General features: G+C 31.6%; 1 long non-coding RNA gene across 1 annotated transcript; it reads right to left on the bottom strand.

Annotated features, from left to right (window-relative positions):
* Positions 1-19539: 19539 nt before the first annotated feature.
* Positions 19540-22948, bottom strand: LOC125054358. The gene is made up of 2 exons (XR_007117702.1): positions 22874-22948; positions 19540-21571 (listed from the first exon to the last, which is right to left on the bottom strand). It is a non-coding gene; the product is annotated as an uncharacterized LOC125054358 (long non-coding RNA).
* Positions 22949-23210: the final 262 nt, after the last annotated feature.

Here is a 23210-nt window from a genome sequence, read left to right on the forward strand (position 1 = left end):
CTGGCACGTTTCCCGCGTGCCTTTCCCGCCATAGCAATTCCATCGCTTCTCGCACACCATTTCACACCTTTAAGGTGCCTAATTATTTTGAGCACTAGGCAATTCGTATATATGAATAAATTTGGGATTATTATCTTTTCGTCAAATTGTCTTGCTTTGATTTATTTATATACCATTTTAAAATTAACTTATGTTTATTAAAGGCGAATTCTAAAAATAGCAATGACTTTGATAACAAAAATACTTCTTGTGTAACCAATTTAAAAAAAGGAGGCTATCAATTCGACGAGTAATTTTTAATGCAATTTCATTTGAAAATCGTTAACAGAGTTAGTTAAGCTAGCCTGATCTGAGATTTATATTGTTCAGTGATCATGGTAAAATGTCACTTCAGTAAAGTATTATTATTAAACTAAACACAGACATAAAGCATTTACAGCAGAAACATGTCCAGCAACGGTTGGAACATTTTAATTTAGACAAAATGTCCGCCATAGCAGTAAAAGATAAGCGCGCGCAAGGATGTGGGCATAATGAAATCCGGGAGTCGCAATTAAAGAGGGGACGCCTTCGATCTTAGAGCAATCTAAGGGCGAGGGTGCCTTTGTTTATATACGGCCTAATCTCTGTTGGGTTGAATGTGCAGATGTAGATGATAATTCGAGGGTTTTGCCTAAAGTTTTTACTATTACGCTACGAATGTCTACTCGGCCTATAGATTCAAATATTTGAATTTGAAGGTCAGTGAACTGGAGTGAGAGAAACACACTGGTGGGCCGATTTGTAAAATTCTTTCACTATTAGAATCCTACATAAAACCTTATTAACTTATGCTATAGAATATTTTCAAATACGTAAGAATTTTGTAAGAAAACTTCGATACTGTAAAGTGTAATAAAAATACCTAAAACTACCTACTATCTGCGGAAACTAATGACAATACTGCAAAGTAGACTACAGTTTTATCGAAGATATCAATAACTTCAGTACAGTCTGCGATACAATATGTTAAGACATAAATATGTTGAGACATACTACCTGGCTACTGTTACATATACATATAATAACATAAAATCCAGGCGTACGAAGCTCGAACTAAACTTTTGATAGCTCCTTAATAAAAATGGTAACCATGGCAACCAAACTTGTAGTATACAAAATTATTATTTTTAATTTAGCGTCAGATCATGAATTACATTGGATTAATGAGAATAAGAACGCATTAAAAATAATGAATTTAACAAAGGTAATCGTACATTAATAACTGTTGGTGCAAATTTCATTTTCTTTTTTTGCATTAAGTAATTCTTAATGCGTTCATAATTAATTTGCGTCCATGGACTCAACGCAAAGATTTATCAGTGAAGTATGTAAAATAGGCATTCAAGGGACTGTCAAAAAAGGGAAAGGGTTGGGGTGGCATGTGGTGCGTAACTTCTTAAATATCTGCGATTTTCCGAGATGGGGGTACCTTTTGAGGGCTTTCATTATCGAAATGAATGGGCGATTCTGTTTATCATTTAGATTATATGTGGATTAAATGTTAAACCAAACGTAATGAAAATCAGCCTTTCTTCAACAATGTTCTTGCTTGAAGCAATAATTCGTATTTTATATTGAAATCATAGCAAACTTTCTTCTTATAAGATTGATATTTTGGTCTCCTTCTGCTTCTGGTGTTTAAGCTGTGATGAAAAGAGACGGATGACTATAAGTCACCGCGTTATGTTAACATAACTAAAAAGTGAGAAACATTAGTGGCAATTTACAGAAAGTTATTGTCTTTGGTTTACGTAATTAAATGAAACCACTTCAAGGAATAAATACGCAATTTTTTATAGTTTTTGCCGCGTTTCACTGTTAAGATAACTAATGTAAAAATCGGTTATGTAATTTAACGAAATACGACAAACCGCTATCGTATAAATTATTTTTGTGTTATCCTCTTTTATGTGCCGTCGTAAGTAAACGAGATAGAAGTTTTTTAAGCGATAACGGCCCTCTGAAACTGGTGCATCGTGACACAGCCTGAATCATTAGTGACTTGCTAACAGGAAAAACGCATCTTCACATTATTGCGCAGATATATTATAACGACATCGAAGGGACTACTCATATTTGGTCGTAAAAACCGATAGTCGTAACAGCCGATGACGTTGTTATTAAGAACCTAATGCAATAGAATTCAGCCGGGACCTTTGATTTTGGTCAATATAAACGGTATGTTGTTCTAAAGTCTAAACGATGTCGTCGTAAACGGTTTTGACTGTATTTTTTTTGCTGGTATGAACCGAAAAACAAAAAATTAACCACGGTCTCGATGTAGGTATGACTTGCCTTAGACATGCACAAATGAAGCGTAGCGAACAAACGCAATACCATGTATTCCCAATGAATTCAATTAACAATATAAATCTACAGTCCACTACTAAGTGTTCAGTTCATTAGAGATGAATAAATCATTGAACTGAACAGACGTGAGATCAAAAGACGAGTGTGAACATCACCTTCGGTGTTTCCATTTTGTATTTGACTTGGTTCGTACACTTGGAATGAGAACGTCTAATGAGTCTACCCACAATTTTTTTACAGAAATTAATATTCATAATTGATTTATCCAATAATATTTCACATCCTGAATTATTATAAATAATAAAAACATAACAGAAACACATACATAACAGAAATCTTTAAAAAATTAACAATATATCATTTATATTTCTTGCTTTGCTATAATCTTGTTTTTATTGATTTTAAGTATTTTGTAAGTATAAAGCCTGGTCTGCCTGTTTAAGGGTACAATTTTTATTATTATATTTGACTCTATCTTTTAAGCTTTTGTTGTCCGTTGACAAACCTTCTATTAAATTAAATACCTAAATCAAAGTCAAATTATTTATTTCAATTAGACCACATAAAATGGCACTTTTGAACGTCAAATAAAATATAAAGATGATTCTAGTTGCCCCTTTCAAAAGGTAGTTTCTCTGTGTAAAAAAATGGGCAAGAAACTCCACACTTACTCTTTTAAAATAGGTTTTACAATATTTTGTATACATTAAATAATTATATGGAAGACAATGTACTACTAGAATAAAACTAATATACTAAAATAGGCACAAAGTATTACTTATAAATTAAGCAATGTAGCGGGTAGGTCATAAATACATATGGCATTCATTACATTCATTCTCTTATTTATTCACCTTTAAATGACCTTCTACGATAAATAATTAAGAAAATGTAATCAAACATAATCCATGCGTCATTAAACTAACGAAAAGCTGTGGATCAATACGACGCGAAACTTAAATTCGCCCCCCTCAAGAAGAAGGTTGGCCAAATTCGTATGTTAATAACCCCCCTCCCCCTGAAGCACCCTCGCCCGAGGGATCCAACCGAACTATTATAAAGGGTAGCACGAAAGTTAGATTAATGATGTTAGGAGCTGACCAGAGTACACTCAGCGACAATGTCGTTTGGATTACTATGTAATTTGTATGTGTTTGATGATAATTACATACAATACTTAATACTGGGAGATTTTTTTTGCTGTATTGCGACGCTGATACGCGCTGATGCGCCGGATCTTACTTAACCGAAATTGGTCGAAAAAGCTTTCGATTCTCGAGATTTACATATGACTATGATAACTATGAACATGAACCAAGAGACAAGACAAAAAGTAATAACAAATCAGTAAACATATATTGTTCTCACTTAAATCAAAATGAAATCATTACCATTGCGTATATCTTAAGAACTTTCCCATCTGTAATATTTATTTCTATGATATACTTATCCCTAGAGAGCAAATTTTTTTTAATTAAAAATTAGTTTAGCTATTAAAATTCCTTCCCATATCGTAACAAGTAAACAAATGAATTGTACGAGTATTTATTATATCTACAGGTGTCAAGAGCTTTGTAGATATTTAGACAATGCTCTAATTTAAGCTCTATTGTCTACATAATTAACACAAGTTGGAAATAGTTCTTCGACTGTACGTTCCTATCGAGGCGCGGCGGTAAAGTGTGGACGATCTAACTTTTACCCACACATTCACAGTAATTTTCAGTCCGGATGGGATTAGATATTTACGGCCAATCTCAATATTTTTTAGATTTTTTTGGATTACATTTTAAACGCGGCACCGAAATTTTTCTTTAGTACTTGCCACGTTTTTATAAAGTATTTAGATTCTTTAAGCTTAAGATTATAAGACAGCTAATTATATAGTTATAGTCTATATTAGCTGCCTTAAATAAGTTTCGCCTACGTTTTTTACATAGCATACATTTTTATCTTACAACCACCATATCGATTCTACGCTTTCCTATGAATCAGGAATCTGAAATAAAAACCTAAGTACAATTTTTTTTTATTCTTCAATTTTTTCTCACCAAAACTTCCTCTGACTTCAAGGAATAATTTAAAAAATATTACTCAAACTCGTATTTGAGTTATACGCTTAGCAACATATTATATTACGATTCATTTTTATTTATATAAAATCCGTTATTATATCCGTATATAATAAGTTTTAAAACTCAAAATATTTGACAGAAAACTACAAATTTAGGCCCAGGATGACTAAAATAGGCATAAGAGGCCGTAACCTGCGGAAGGGTTCTTGAAAAGTAATATAAATTAGTATAGATAAAATATGGTGAAAGTTAAGTGTAATTTAATTCCAAAAGAAAAATACAAAAAGGCTTTTTTACTAAATACTAAAATAATATGTTTATTTATAATCAAACTAAAAATGCCTACATTCCTATTGTTATTACTATACAAGAGATAATTATGTTATAGCTACAGGTATTGAAACTAGAAGTGTAAAAACTATACAAGAACATTTTTTACAAATATAAATAGAGAATTTTTACTACACTATTTAAAAGCGAAGGAAATTCTGTCTCTTATAGGTAAACTCCTCTTCCGTCTATATCTTATATCTGAATTACTATTGATGTAAAAACATGACACACATATTTTGTACTTCATTACCGACATATGTTCAAAGTGCAATCCGCTATATAAATACAATGTAACATTCGCTGTGTGCAACACACACATACACAATTCATTCTCAAGTGAACCGCCTTCACTCCCATCATACGTATTCAAGCAGTCGATTATAGTATACCTATATTTCACAGATAAATCCATCAATGTATTATTAGTTTACAATATTGTAAACAAAAATATTACAGATGTAGCCAGGGCGTATTTCGCGAGACGTGTGATGTGAAAAAGTCCCTGGACACAATGGCAGGGGAGTAGAAAAGGTATCATTATAAAAAAAAAAATTAAAAAATGTATTATTAGTAAAAGTCTTTAAAGTAAATCCAACAAAACAATTTATAACACCTAACGTACTAATGAAACTTTAGTATAACAGAACATTTAGTGGAGATCAGTTCAAAGGTTCCAGTCCAGGATTAATGTTAAATTATAGCACCATCTAAGACCGAAACCAGTTTTAAGATCAACGGTCATGTCAAAGGGCTGACCCAAGGTCGGCGCATGCGTGATTATGGGAACGCGAGGTGTATTATAATATGAATTGATCTATGACCAACTGATCTCACGGAAACCCGTTCCTTCATCTCGTATCTAATATATTTTATTGTGTTTTATGGAAATTTAACGGCGTACTGTTATGAAAAATTCAAGATTTACACTTTCTCACGATGTTGGTTTCTGCCTCAGTTTAGTTTGGACTTGTGTTCGGGTTAGGTGTAGTAGAATTGTAATTTAATATAGAGTGAATGTTTTAGGCGTAAATTATACTTTTTAACCGACTTTAGAAATCCGAAAGAGGTCATCAATTCAACGTGTAACTTTTTTAACTATACATAAATAACAAAAGAGGTAGCAAAAATGTTTTTGAAGTGAAACTTCTTTATCGGGGTTGGAAAAAAATTTAGTGTAACATTTTTCGGTTACGCGTCACGTGTTTCGGTTACGCGTCACATGTTTCGGTTACGCGTCACATTTGACCGTTACGCGCGTCTTTTTCTCGTCCCTACCACGGTTGATTCGAAGAGATTCTAAACCATTAATAACAAAAATTTATAATAACTATAACAATGATACTAAAAATTATATTACAATTTATGAAATTCTGTAATATTCTTAGTGGTAGTAAGGTAAAATGAAATATTTGTATTATTTGTATTCAAGTCTGTGATATTAAAAATTTGTTAAACTTTATCTAATTTAACTTTATTTAACCAATTTCTGTAAAGTTAGTTGCATATAGATAATTTTTCGAAAAATAAGGTCATAAAGAAGTTTCACTTCTAACGTGTGTACACTAGTACACGCACATTTTTTTTTATTATGTGTTAGGTAAAGCAGTGTATGTTATCTACTGTTACCTTTTACAAATTAAATAATCATATATTTTTACATTGACAAACACCCCGAAATTAAATTTTGAGAAAACGTTGAAGATGCAATAAAAAAATCCTTTTTTTATATGAAACATTTTAAAGTTATATTATCATCTAAAAGAATAATATTTTAAGCTAAATTTATAACATATTTTTAATTTCCAGCTCACTGGTCGGACGCTCAGAAAAAATAAATTGAAGATTCTGCAATAAAAAGGTATATAATTCCCATATCATGCTTTTGCCTATACTAGTTTCTGTTCTACGCGGCCGCCCACACTCGCGGGTTTGACCAAAACTACACTCACACAAATATATTTTACGCTTTACCCAGAACTTGTCCGTATACATCACTGCCCCAACCCCTTACGTCGGCAAATTTGCATATTACATACTCTACATCTAATCACATTTGCGTCTTTAATGAAAATCGATGTCTGCACAGTATTTTCCTGTTATTTCGACCAAGAGCCTGGTGTTACGGTCGAATTTTGTTTAGTATTTCCGGCCAAGTGATTTTATTTTGGCTAAAGATAATCGAATCGGGACTAGGGATGCGTAAACCGGTTTATTGCGAATTTGAGCGGTGACAGCAATTACATTATGAATTCTCGATACAATTTTTCGATAGACTGTCGCTAAATCGCTTTGGCATAAAACATTAATTAATAACTAGTATATACAGAAAATGACACAGACTTTATCAGTTAGCGGGGTTACTAAAAACACGTGATTTAGGCTAAAAAAAAAATTCTCTTTGGGTCTATATTCCCATTGAAAGTCAAGAAACTCTCGTTATTTTTCTCTGCTACAATGATCAATGCGTCTTATATATGATAAAACGTCATATATAAATAGATACAATGTTTAAATACCGATCATTAGGTTAGTCATACCATTGCGGTTTCATTTAAATATCTGGACATATAGTATGAGATAATTTTACGGACATAACACTAACTTTTACAAAAAGTAATGTTCGTAAATATTACAATCAAATATACAGTATCGTTAATTTTCTTTTACAAAAATTAATTAGAAAATTTAAACAAATTTAAGAAGTTTGGTACCTGTGGCAGTACCTTTAACACTGGCAGCAATTCCTCGCTGTATTGCGATACTTATTCTGTTTTATATAACACTTACTTTTTTAATATCAAGTAAACAGATGTATATTTGTCAGAGTACGTCTTCCGTAACTGTATATAAACATATAGTATTGTTACACATAGTACAATAGACATAGAGTACTGTTTTAACCCGAGATTAGACAGCCAGCTCTATTATCCAATTTAATATCGTAATATTTATCTATTAAATATTTTATATATTTTCTATAACTAATTTCTATTTCTATCTATTTAACATGTAATGGATTCTTTTTTTAAACGACTTAATCAAGAAGATACAATATACAATTCTATAGATTATTTTATAAATATAAATAATCATTAAAATACGCTGTCAATGATTTCAGAAACTAGCGAACAAGTGGCCACACTTCTGAAGCAGCTGAGAAAATTAAATACGACAAAATGTAAGTTTCTATTTTCCTAAATTAATGAATTTAATTTTTAATTTACTGCTCGAGTGGTGGGTGTTTAATGACATTGCCTAATTTAATTTTTTATGTTTGAGAACAGTTTCCGAACTATTTATTAATATTTTTTTACAGTTTTGCTAACATTTGTTATGTACCTACCTACCTATAAATATAAGTACGTAATTATAACATTAACGGTCAAACAATACTCTTGGTTATACTTTACATAATAATTTTAAATACATTGTTTTTAAAGAGCCAAGACATTAAATTATGAAATCATCTAAAATAAAAATAAATTAAACGAATTTATTTAAATTTAGAAACTATTTTTAACTTTCAGGTCACTGACCTCACGCTGTGAGAAAATTAGTTACAAATAGTTGAAGTTGTAAGTATTTTCGTTTACTTAGTTAAATTAAGAACAGTATAGGTAATAGTGCGATGTTAACATTAGCGAGAAGTTTCACATGCATATAAAAATTTAACATGTAAATACTATTATTCTAAACTATACGAAATTTAACAAAAAGATTTAATGAGAATTCTGTTGGGTAAATACATATAACTGTACATACATTACTGATGACCATTATGTCGCTTGGAAAATTTTATATTAGCAAGGTATTCTATTTCCCAACATTCTACCTATCACATTTCCAATTTTGTTGTTCCATAGTTTAGTTTTCTTTTTTTATACAAACAAAAATAATTTGATAAATACCTAAACAATATATTAAAGTAATTTTTTTCTGTAAATTATAAGAGTAAAAGTAATATATATATATATATCCTAAACGACAACTTCTAGTAGTTCCAAATTATCTTTTTCATTAATTTTACTGAAACTAATATTATTATTTATTTATACGACAAAAACAAAAAACACTATTGCGAATTAACTTATCACATTTTTACTTTAAAATGAAATTAGTTTCGCGTGCTTTACATTTTAGACAAGTTGTCAGATTGATGATGATGATGATATTAATTTATCCCTAATAGGAAAGGCCAAGGACTTTAGTCCATACTAGCAGGTCTTGTTATTGGTAATAATTGGAGATTTTTTTTTTTTATTTAACGGGGGGCAAACGTGCAGGAGGCTCACCTGCTGTTAAGTGATACCGCTGCCCATGGACACTCAATGCCAGAGGGCTCGCGAGTGCGTTGCCGGCCTTTTAAGAATTGGTACGCTCTTTTCTTGGTAGTTTTTTTTATGGCTCTGGCACGATTTGTGCATTAGCCAGCGTCAAGTATAGGATTTTTATAATTCGTGCTAGTCTTCAAAATTGGGAATCGAACCCGGTACCTCACCTAGCTGCCACTTAATAAGACCGCTAGGCTATGAGGCCCCTCTTGGTAGTTTTAAAGGCAGAAGCCTTTGCCGTTTGCTAATAGATAATGACAATTCTGACAGATTGATGATTGATTTTAGACAAGATGACAGGCACAGATAAATAAACAATTGAATGTTAAATTTCAGATGGTGTCCTGTGGATCCACCGTCATCAGAAATCCTCGCCGCCTCAAACGTAAGCATCCCTGCCTTGCTTGCGATGCTACGCTTAACTGCCTTCTTCGCGCTTACATACTCACACGGCTTTTAGAATAATACTTTAATGTATTGTATTAAAATAACGGTCACGTTCGTTCTAGCGTTAAGACAAAAATATTTTCGCACTATAACATATAACTAGGAGTTGATGTATCTAAATGGAAGATACACGCCCGTACACGTCGAAACATAAGGGTAAGATTGAGAGTCGATACTCATGTCTCTTGTATGTCGTGTTATTTTAAAAAGGCCGGCAATGCACTAGCGAGCCCTCTGGCATTGAGAGTGTCCATGGGATATTACTTTCCCTGTGTGAGCCTACTGCCCGTTTGCCCCCTGTTCTATAAAAAAAATGTCAAACACGTAATGGTACAAGTGCTCGAACCAATAATTATCCTAGCCTATATGTTTACCATATGCAATCTTAACTAATGCAAGAAATAAAGGGCCGCCAACGCACTCGCGAGCCCTCTGGCATTAAGCCCGGTGAGCCTCCTGCCGTTTGCCCCTGTTTTATGTAAGCAAAAAAGAATTGTAACTTTTGCGGACGATACCGTTAGTTTTTAGTGAACCTACTTGGAAGTTAAGTCGCCCCTGTTATTAAATAATTCTATTGGCTTAACTTTAAATCTTGCCAAAACTAAATATGGTACTTTTCCTATAATAATACAAGGTAGTCAAGTAGTCTAGTTTTAAAATACAAACCCATAGTTGCTGCACCAAAGATTGCTTTTATTAGATAGAGATATCTTGTATACTATAGATAAACAACTCAATTGCAAAAAAATATCTACGATTTAAAAACGAAAAGAACGATACGCTTACTAATTCCTATTTTCAAAAATCACTTAGAAGGTTTTGATACCAAGAAAACTATTTACCCTATTTCCTACAGAATTACTTCTTGGGGTGGGGGGCTATAGGTTCTCACTGCGTGGCATCTATTTAAGAAATGTAACACTGAACCAATACTAATCCGAGACTAGGAAACACTCGTATGACACGCTTTTTTGAAACCGTACAGGATTTCAAAACAGCAAAACAGCAGTAGAAAGTTTTTTACTTGGCACCCGCTTATATAAAAGAAATGCTACTAAATCATTTTTATTGGGCTAAGATTGTAGTAAAATTACCATTTACGGGTAATCATAGATATTGTCTAGTTTATTAAAATTATTTTTACGCTCCTTAATAACAAAAAATCTTATAAATATAAAATTATATCTAGTGTTGCCTGGAAGAGACAGAGAGATCATAGAATAGATCGTCGATCGATCGAGCGTCAAAGACACTCGTTATTATTAGTCGATTATTGAAACATCACGATGTAAACAAAATAATAAAAAAAAAAGTTTAATTCAATTCTACGAATTATTCTTATTCATGCTTATTATTTTTCATTTATATTACTATTTGTACAGCTAATTGTCTAGGCTACTAATGAATATTAATTTTATTGTCTATTTAATATAAACATACGAATTAGAACCTTTTAACTCCAGACTATTTACAATACTCGGGGGATACTCAAATAATATATATTTATAAATTAAATAATAACTCACACATTTGGAAACACAAAAGGATGGTAACATATCTAACGAACAAAATAAATTTGATGATATTATATGTGTACCTTGTAAATTACATTGTTGATATACATTTTTAAGCGAAAACGTTAATAAAGAACTATAAAATGAAGTGGAGTTTTATTTGCAAAACTATGCCTTAATTTGCTTGCATTTGCTTTGGGCTAAAGCTTGCTGTTGCTCCTCAAATATTTTCTTTCCAAAAATGGAAGTGCGTTGGAAATATCACTATTAAAAATAAAACAAACTATATTAAACAGTAATTGTTTACCCTAAACTATTTAAAAAAGGTTATATATATATTTAAAACCAACTACCTATACATTTATACAACTCCTATCGTCCCGTAGGCCTTGTTAAATTACATGTTGTGTAATAAACTTTCTGTCTATGTGCCATTTAATATTCGCTCGAACGGTGAAGGAAACAACTTGCATTAGACCCGAAATGTCGATGGAGTGTGTCAAGCACAAGAGGCTGCTCATCTACCTATTAGATTGAAAAAATTATCATGAAACAGATGCAGAAATCTGAGGCCTAGATCTAAAAAGGTTGTAGCACCACTGGTTTGTTTACCGATAAAAAGTTAAAAACATATTAGTATTGCATTAAATTGGTTACCAAAAAAGTAACCAATTAAATAAGGATCAAAAACATTCGTACAATTAACAATCTCTCTAAAAGTTTCCGCATCGACATCAGCGCCACCACAGAGTTTTTTCATAACTAAATCGCTTGAAAAAAATGCGCTAACAACGGCATCTCTTAGCAGAGTCGAGAATTTTTCCAAGCGGCCCTCGGTCATAACACTCGCCACGTGCATTTGTTTTGGTTGGATTTTTTTCACGAAAAAAGATAGCATACATAAACCTCACCTCGCCGCGTCGTAGGTGCGCCAAGCAAAATGGTCGTCGTTTTTTTCTTCTCTTTTCAGCCATCTGTCCGTCCTTTTCGGGCAAAAATGCGATCGTTATTTTCTGTTCCGGTGGGAATGTGTGCGTGATGCGGCCGACGCTGAAGATATACGCCATGAGTTGCCGTGTCAAAAACGCTCTACCAGCCAAATAATAAGGTCCTAATTCAATCGCAATAAAAATTGTCTTACGTCTAATGGTAGACGGAGAAAAAATAGAAATATAGGAGGCACGGCGTGTACGATAAAGAGAACGTGAGTCGTTAACGATTCTGCGCCGGAAAGTTGCGCAGATTGCGTTTTTGGTGCTTTTTTTGGGGGCAGTGCCTCATACCAACGGGTGTTTTTTGAATCTGTCTTTTTCTAGCACGCGGAACTTATTCCTTGCGTGCATCTGTGTGGGTGCGGGTGACGTTTGGCTGTGTTCGTGGCGCCGGGGGCAAGCACCTAGTACTAGATTTTTGCGTGCAAACGTCCTAGATAACTGATCGTGTATACATAGGCAGAGTATATAATGAGATGTCACCGCTAGAGTAAATAGAGCTATGCAATAACGCAACCTGCCTCCCGCGGTATTCACGTTGATTAATTACGGCCTTACATAATTGTTCAACGTAAACTATTCGTTTGCAAATAGAGCCTTTTTAAATAAAAGTCTATTTTCAAATATTGACAGCACAGGTTGAGTTAGTGTTGATATATCTCCTATGGCTCCAGCCCGTCCTCTCTTGTCTACAATAACAAACAGTAATCTTCACGAAAGTGCTTTGGGTAGAAATCCTGCTAAAAGAGGATTTAGACAATGGCTATTTCTATTAAAGAAGATACTAATGTTTCTCGACTTCAGATTGCCACTGTTTAAAGACACAAGAAATGACAGAAATGCTTAAAGAAGCATTTCAATTTCATAGGCGTGTAGGTGTTGCACGCGGGCATAAAGGTTCACCCTGCCGAGCCAGGAATTGAAATCACGACCCTAGGATTGCAATCGCCCACTCAACTTCGATTAAGTAAATATAACTAATAACTAAAAGCTTAAGCGATAATATCAACAAATTTTACCGATTGGCTAATTATCATAATAATTTAAATCGGCGATGGGAATTAAGTATGACTTAATAGAAATATATACATATAAAATATATTTATCACAGTAAAATAACTCTTTATAAAGGGTAAAATTAAACAAATAATATTTAATACTTTATACACTTGGGAGCGTTTATTATCGAACAAGACATTATATTCGTATTTCGTGTATTTAATATAATGTGTTTGGTGAGTTTTAAATAATATATAAAGGAGCCACTATACTAAATTAATATATTTTTGATAGATTAAAGAAAGTTAGCTGATAAAAAGTAGTTTTCGAGACTAAGTTGTCAATCGCAAAGATATTCTTGCGTAGCGCCCTCTAGTTTAAAACATTGGCAACAATCTTGTATCCTCTTAATTTGTAAACCAGCAAACATGTTAAATATTTTAGAAAGTCTAGAACAGAATATATATTTACTTATAAAGTTCACATCTTAACTACTCTTGTGCCTTATCTGGTGGATTATCTCATTATTTGGTCACTCTTAAGTAACTAATTATTGTAAAACAGTACTTTGGTGTAAGTTAAATTGCGATTTTAAGTTTTTTTTGGCAGTATTTTATTATATTAGACTTTTCTTATAACTTAGTTAATTACAAGTTATTATTATAAGTGATCTTATATTCAATAATAAACATAAAAAAATTTACAGACCTATTTAATCATGCAACATTTCTAACAATAGCAACTGTTGCAACTTGCACATAAACTTAACTCAGTTTTCATTACGATTGAAGATACGCTGTAATGGTTGTGTTTAGCGCCACCTATTGAATAACTTAAGAACTACATTTTAAACAATTTTTAATGAAATAGTGATATATATAAAAAATTGCTGACTATTTTTATTTAACCATAGGTCGTATTATATACTGGTCTATACAAAATTAAGTACGTACAAAATTTATATTTCCTAACTGCCATCTATCGTGGAGTAGTGTAAACTTTACGTTTATACATTACACTAAACTTATACAGGACCTGAAAGATTAATTTGGAAAAAGTCTATTTTACTACTTTAATTACATTATTTTATAGATATCAGTAAAATTTTGAACAAGATTATTTTTACAAGAATTAAATAATTTACGCTGTGTTTCAAAAATAACAAAACCCTGACCTCAATGGCAGCCGTTAAGAAACTCCAATACCTTAATATCTTTTAACACTCTTGTTTTTTTCACGCACAAACATGAATCTTACCAAAAATTCATATGTAGTTATAAGCTCAGTGCTGGTATTCCATATATTTTCTATTATTAACCATACAAATATAGCATGCAATATAATTTTTGGATTTAACACTACGAAAGTCAAAAAGCATTTTTACCACATATGAATCACTATTGACAATCACACTCGCATACCAATTCCCTCCGTAGCATTCCGGAACTGAACTAAATGCCACACAATATTCCAACCGGGATTTGATCTCCTAACGATTGCTTCATCAAACATTGATATGAAAGACTGAATGGGGATTCTATCGCCTTAGTATATATTATTGTTTAGGTAAAATTAAAGTGGTATAAGAATTGTCTAGGATAATACATAATTACTATAGTATTTTATACTACCTTTTAATTATGTAAATTTGCGCGCCATGTGTGACAGATTATGCGAAATTTAGATTATACATAATATTTTTGTACCATATTCTTTAAAACAAAAGCCGACGCTTTTAATTTTAATGTTAATTAAAACCTGCTTTTTTATGTCAAAAATGTGTAAATTTACATTTTAGACATATGTATTTAAAACTATAAATAAAAACTTTAAGACAAATTTTATTTTTAATTATGTTGTATAGGTAGAAAAACATTTTGTTGGAAAGTTCAAATTTTTTCAATAGTAGTAGTTTCATTGTTTATAACAGTTTCTAGGCATGCCTAATTTTGCATGTATAATTATTTGATTATAGAGTTTAATATTTTATCGAGTATAACTGTAAATACACATTTATTTCATTAATTCATAAGAGCACTAGGCATGCGTAAAACTATATAAGAAGCAAGTAAGAATTTTTTTTAAAGATAAAGTTGATATATTTTAAGAATTCTATGACATAAAACAAGTGAATAAATAAATAATAAAGCAGTAGCTTATCAGTGAGAGGCGTTTACGTACATTTATTTATTTAATATCTGATAAATCTAAATGGAAAAATGACTTAACTTTATGAAATTAGTAAGAATTATAAGTGAATTTTTTTTAAATTGTTCGTTCGGAATCATGTATTATAAAAATTTATTTAATATTATAAAAATACAAGTAACGTAAAATATTCACAAATAAAATAATTGTCACGGGCACGCTTATTTTAAATAATTAACAATTTAGCTGAATGTTTGCTGTAATTTATTTTTAGTAACATACATATATTTTCTGCACAATGCCGTCAAAAAAAACTGTGCTTCGAGAATTTATATTATTTATAGAATAATATTTTAATATCGTTATAATACTCGTACATATTAAAGAGGACGTAATGGCAAGGATAAAAACGGATGAATGAGAAGCGGTTGACTGGTATATAAGAGGCAACAGTGGATGGTGAAATCGGGTTGGGTAGTCTTTTCGCACATACCTGGACCAATTCAAGAGGTACTACAAAAGGGACAAGTTCAAAGCTCCCATACACGACGAGAATGCATGGTGAATGTAATGAAAGTAGTTGAAGCGAGACAGGTATGTTAGGACTGTAAAAAAAAGGGTAAAAGGTGTGACAATATAAATAAAAAAGTGTGTGTGTACAAAGTACATGTCAGAAGTGAAACTTCAGTGGCAAACTAATCTTGAAGTGTTGTTCATATTTATACAAATCTAAAAGTTTAGATTTCCGATACTTAGAGGGACGGAAAAAGGAAGATATGTTAGGAATTTAATGAATTTAATTGTCATTAAAATATTAAGTGTCGAATAATAAATAATAAATAATGTGACGGTAAATTTTTTTCCAACGCCGATATAGAAGTTTGACTTCAAAAAGGAACATGGCGCGTAACCGAAAAACGTGACGCGTAACGAAAAAATGTTACACTAAATTTTTTTCCAACCCCGATAAAGAAGTTTTACTTCAATAAAAAAATCGTACACAATAATATAGCCTTTATATTCCGAAACTGTTAAATATATTTTCACTACTGTATATCTCGGAGTTCAGTGTGCCTCTTGGCAAAGGCCTCCTCTAACCCTTCCCACTGTTCTCTATCCTTTGTGACTATTCTCCAGTTGTAGCCTACTGTTAATTTGAGTTCGTCCTCCCATCTTTTGCGTTGCCGGCCTCTAATTCGTTTTCCGTCTCTAGGCTACCATTCCTTCAATATTTTGCTCCTCATAATAATGATTTCAATCATAATTTACGATTTCAATTTAGGAAATATCTTTACGGGTACTAGGTACATTAAATTAATGTTTACTATTAGATATCAGATTTTATTACTAACTAGAACCCAACTGGATGTCGCCGGTCTCGTTGACCACGATTGCTGAAAAGCATTGGAAACATCGTATGTAATGTAATTCCCATTTATAACCGTTAAAAAAGTTCAATAAAATCAAGCTTTTTTATAATATTAATTATTTATCTTAATAACATTCGAGTGACAGTTTTATATTATATTTTTAGAACTAGCAACTCACTTACAAGCCTTCTGGCAATGTGAGTGCCAGAAGTGGTATCACTTAAAATCAGGTGACCCTCCTGCACGTTGCGTTCTCCATAAAAATAAAAAGCAAACTTCTAAAACAAAACACTATCCTTCGTGCTTCTCATCTGTTCTAAGACCTTAGTTTTAGAAGTTCAAGTAAATGTAAATTCATTTTGTTTAATTTCTCTCTCAATTTTTTATTGACTTTGTGTTACCTAAATAATTTAATTTAAATTATCATCAAAAACAATTTGACGTGACAACGCGTCCGGAAAAGCATGACTCATTGTCCTGTTACGCTCATTGTCCCGTTACGCGCATTGTACGCTTGCGCTATCTATCTCTCTTCCCCTCGATAGGCCTATGGTTCGAGGATTCACTCCTTTTTTGTATCCATACAAAATAGTGATAATTCAATTTTATTCATAAAAGTATGCAATCAAAAATTTCATCAATGTTTTGTTATAAAGTTGTCACGTTAAACTATTGTCCGAAAACCGACTTTACAGACAACCATTTTTTTTGTATACATTTTAAATGCGTAAATCAGGAAGTAAAGCTGCAATGGCCTTAATAATCTCTTCCAGACAACACTTAAGAGAAAGTATTACCAACCAACAGTTAGATCATGGTTATATTAACCTCCTCTCCAAATGTCTATATACAATTCACCAATCCTAGTTGAACACGAAATAAATATGTATTCGCATAATAGACCCCTGACAATAGAAAAATAGTCACCCTCGTTAAACTAGGCCGCTAGATAAAAACCAAATGCTATAAAACTTTAAACCTTATCACTGTATATTAAAGTACAATTTGGCTTGTTCCAATGCTTATAATTTATACATATTTACACTTTACGGATAAATAAACGCGAAGCATTTCATGTACTATGTTTTATTGTCACCTAATATTCAATATAAAAATCGAACTATAGTTTTGACTTTCAGCATTAATATAGCGGGATTTTTAATATTCTTAGATCAAAGGGACGTTGTGTTGCCTCAATGGTATTGTAAAATGATAGCGATTGTGGCATCGACTCCAATTGTGTTTTTGTAAGGCGACAGGACAAAAGAACAAAGTTTGTCAATAATATTGTCTTTAATTAGTTCTGTTCTCGGCGGTTCCACCCGCATTCATTGGGTCGTAGCACGATGTTCGATATAGCTTTGGTACATAGACTTTGAAACGTAAAAAGAATATTTCGTCATGATCGTAGAACAATGTCGGATTTGAAAAAAATCCACTTTTTATCATATTTGGATACTACGTTGACTAAATGTTACGGCTACATAACTATACGGCTATATACTATTTTGTTTCAAAACAAACCCTTTTGTTTGCTTGTATGCTAATATTCATAATAACAGAAAATGAATTAAAATAGTTATGACAAAAACTAACATGATTATTTTATTTTGAAATGGCTGCCCTGTAAAGTTTATTATTTTTCAGATCCCTCACTATTCTACGACTATGACGATTTTTTTGTAGATAATGACGTCGTCTATAAAACTGTACTACATCGTTATGCTCTATTGCCAATAATTATGGCGTAGGTACGCGATTTAGGGATTTTTATTGAGTTTTTCTTACAGTATCGTAATTTCATACAAAACCATAACTTTTTTATGTATCGTAGGGTTCTAACGGTGAAATAGTTCAAATCAGTCCTGTTAGCTCTACAGGACTGATTTGAACTAGGTATTTCACGTTTCAAAGTCTTAGAATTATTTCCTCCATATAGTGTTAGTGTTACATAATGTTCTTCCTCCTGATCGTATATCCGAAAATAGTTAAGCCAAAAAATTATCGGTTTTCATTAGTCCAAATTGTTGAAGATGGTTGTCTCATTTATGTATTTGTAAAGTGTCAAGTGTGATAGAGACGAAACATTTAATAGTTTTATCAATAGATAATGTACAGCCAGCACAAATGCAGAGACAGAGCCTTCGAATTATAAACATAATACCTATATTTGATATAAGAATTAAAATTTTATAAAAAAAATTGCCTACTTTTCGGTTAGTATTTTCAAAACCTAATTAAACTTCGAAACGATTGATATGTAAGGCTTATAGCAGGATTATTGTGATAGATAGTAACCAAACTCTTACGAAATGGCTTGACTGGTTTTTATGAAATTTTAATATATATTTAGTAAGTTGGTGAGTCGTAGGTCGTCTTGTCTTAATTATTGTTTATACCTTAAATAAGGTTTAGTAAGTGTTAGTAAGTTTTTTTAAGGTTTGATATTAAAGTTTAGTATATAGATATATAATAAACCTCCTAATAATATCAATATTAGTACCTACAGTAGGTACTTATCTTTATATTTTAGCGTTTGTTGGGTTAACTAGACAGTTATACACTATTTTAATATATTGCGTTTATTTTTCTTTTAAATTGTGTATCACTACGTCGTTTAATTTTGATTTAAAAATGTCAGACACAAATATGTAAGAAAAAAAATCACTATGTACTAAATTGTCTTACACTTGTCGGTCAATTTGTACTGTAGTTATAAAAAAAAATGCGAATACTATAAATAAAAATTGTATTAGGGTTTTAAACTACTTTTTTGGCAACAGTAGGTATGGTTGAAATATTATTTCAATAAAATCAACATTTAACACACGTACCTACGTACCTATCCCTATTATGAAGAATTTGTATATACTTTTAAAATTATATATATATTGTATATTGAATTCAGTATTACTTATATTAAAATGAATATATATATATGTGTATATGTCATAGTAAAGTATGAAAATAAAAACGAATTGAATTTGTATCAATTTATTTTCTAGCAGCATTGTATAAACCAAATATTTTTCACAAACATTTTCAAACGGTGTATGTTGAACATAGTATTGTTTTTGATGAAAAAGACTACTTACACGTTTAGAGTTAGAATATGGGCTATTGGCACACACTATCACTTTGAAAATGGCGGGACTACCTATGTATATTTCTATTTTAACAATTCAGAGTTGGAATTTGTAACATTTATTTTTATAAAATGGACAGTGTCAAAATGATTAATATCTTTGCTTTGTGTTAATGATGGTTTTAAATATGCTTAAATTGTTTTTTTTTATTAATTAAGTCAGGCAAGAACTAAAGACCGCGTCACCTTATCTGTAGTATTATTTTTTCTAAAGTAACTTTGTCCAAAATCTCGTCAGAGAGAACTAATCAAAATGGTTTGGAAGTGACTCAAACCGCCATTATTTGTTTACGGAAGTATTTAGACACAGATTACAAATACAAATTAGTTGTAAAAATATTGCCAGATACAGATGACAGCAATTACAAAAAATATATTTCTAAAAGTACGTGTAAAACTGGCAAATTTTATTATTTTATTGTAAATTAATTTTCTTAATCTGATTTTGTATGGAATATATTTTTAATCCTATTTTACAATTATTTAAGGGTGTAGACTTAACAAGTGACCTTAAATGATTCAAAGAGTGCAAAGAAAATATGGAAAAACTATTGCCGTTATCAATGAAAAATATTTAACAAATGGTGTATATAATATTAGTGTCGTCTTGAAATCGCGAGTGTCTAATGAGGACTTTAGTAGAGAAAAAGTCTAAACATGCTTTTAATAAATTTGTTATAACCCAACCCTATAAGTTTTATATTTACTCTTTATCTATGTCTATTACAGTTACTGTCTATAACGTTTACGTTTTTAATTTTATGAGCTTTTTTAGATATTTCTTCCTATTTTAGCAATTTCATCATCATTAATTATTTGAAACAATGGACAACAAAAAAGGGTTAAAATTTTATGTGACTACGAAAAATTAAACCGAGACGCAATAAACAAAATTACTTTGTTTAACGGCCTCTGAATTTACCCCTAGATATTAATAATAATATATTGCCACATAAGAAATCTCATCCCTACGAGGGAGGGACCGCTAAATGTGCCTCAGCGATCCCTACGCGCCAAATGTAAAACAAAAAATAAAAAAATTGCACAGATAAAAACAGGCTTTGTTAGCAAACAATAGGGTGGGTTTTCGTTTAGACCCTATCTCTAGTTAATCACTGCTGTCTCCCACATAATAGGTACGTATGTATTATACTTAGACCTTTTTTAACAAAAGGTCGGTGTGACGCCTCGCGAATTCAAGATGGCGGCGTTTCACTGCAATGTGTTTGCGTAATTAGTTAACTCAACAATTTAAAATTAGAACGCATTAGTCAAAACTTCTACGACGTTAAAAAATCTATGACAAACTATGATGTTTTAAAAGTGTGGAACGCTATACAAAATCAATATTTGTAAAAGTAATGCTTAAGTAAAGACAGCTGGGACTAAAACAATGAGCAACAAAACATGATATTGGTTTTCTATCGATTTGGTGTAAGCCAGTTTTAAATGAGTTCAATTAAAATCATTCTCGCCGTTTCTTTTTTTCAATTAAAGGCAAAGAAAGTAGGCATGTCTACAATAATATATAGTTGTATGTAACATTGTTATTATTTTTCAGTGTGATAAAATCGTGAAGCATTTTGTGAAACTGAATGTTTTAAACAAGAGGAACGTTGAAAAGTTTTCTAATAAATAAACATAAAAATCCCTCGTGTTTTGAGTGGTAACCTTTTTCATTCTCCTCACTTTCCCGCGCGTCGGAATGATGCTCGTCAATGCGTTCCCAATATCGAATCGAAGTAGTCTTTTTATCTGTGCCCGTGGCCGAGTTAGAGGTTATTGTTCCATTTTTGAAGCGACCGCCAGTTTTTGTTTCTTTTCAGTAATGGCGGGGCATCAATGAAAAGTTTTCGCGCCATGATCTGTAACCAAAACGGTTTTGATACCAATTTCAGCCAACAGGATATTTTCGTGTTTGCAAATTATCTTATCGTTTAACTTACAACCAAATAAATCAATAATTTGTGCTTACAAATATGTACTATATTAAAATCAAACGCATAAATCACGCATTTTTCCAAATCAATTACCGAAAATCGATGGCAAGACTTTTGAATAATACGCATTGCCTTCCTAACTTTAACCCTTCTTAAATTAAACTATTTATTTTTAAATTAAGCACAGAGCATAATAAACTGTACAAGTCTACAAGAAAAAAATTCAGACTGGCTGGAAAAAAAATTGTAGGCTGTATGGAGGACAATGACATAATAAAAACACAAGTTCTTTGCACAATAACAATTGTTTGGGTGTGTTGTCATTTTGCGTAGGATTCGCGGACCACATGGCGTGCGTGAATGCTACTCAAATAAACAAAGAATGTCTAGCTCAAAAGAATTTTTCAGACATGGAAATTACTAACCTTATAGTGGTTATTACATTTATACCTCGCGTTACGTATGTTTTATAAGAGATTTAAAAGTATCCGAGTAGTTTATCTTTAAAATCAATAAAGCCTAATATTTTGAGGATTTTTTTCTATTTAGTGTTATGTAAAAAGTTTGACGAAATATAAAATGCGAACGACAAATATGTTTGTATTAAAAACGTTTTTTTTTTTCAAAACTGTTTCTTTTTCAATAATTCTTCATCATATAAGGGGGTAAATTTAAAATGTTTATTCACATTTATACATGCTTAGGCTATTAAATATTACTTAATATATAGCAATATTATTGAGAAAAATCTTCTATGTAAATTTCCTTTTTAGACAAATTTACACGCTATTACGTGTGGCAGCATATATTATGCGAAATAAAACTCTAGATTGAACCACCATAACATGTTTGTACCACATTCTTGCAATTACATTATCTAATACATATATAAAATTCTCGTGTCACAATGTTCGTTCCCATACTCCTCCCAAACGGCTTGACCGATTCTTATGAATTTTTTTAAACATATTCAGTATGTCTGAGAATCGGCTACTATCTATCTTTCAAACTCCTAAGTGATAAGGGGTGTCCACCCCAAATTTTATTTTTTATTTTTTATACAAATTTTTACTTTTTTATGATACAGTTATACAATAATAATGGACACACAACACAACCTTTTCCATACCATGTGAAAAATATAAAATAGACAATAATTATAGTCTGTACATTACACTATTCTCAATACTGATATATGCGAATCACGAATATTAAGCAAAAACATACCTGAGTTACAGTTCCCAAACAACCCTGCACACGTTTGAAATACCATGATCGAATGATGTCAAACAAATATCCATGTCGCTTATAAACCATTTACCGTGAGTAAATAATCCAGTTCTTATAAAGGAACAAGAAAATTACTAAAGGGTTGCGAATATAATAGGTACCTACTTGCAGTTAACGTGTGCAGGAATGAGCTCCCTTTTTATGGGAATAGGTATTGATTAATTTGAAATCGCAAATTTAAATAAAAATTAATCAGTGGCGCTACCACCTTAATAGGTCTGGGCCTTACATTTCTGTATCTGTTTCATGATCATTTGTCAATCTAAAAGGCAAG

This window comes from Pieris napi, chromosome 1 (assembly GCF_905475465.1).
Source record: "Pieris napi chromosome 1, ilPieNapi1.2, whole genome shotgun sequence".
Lineage (NCBI taxonomy): Eukaryota > Metazoa > Arthropoda > Insecta > Lepidoptera > Pieridae > Pieris > Pieris napi.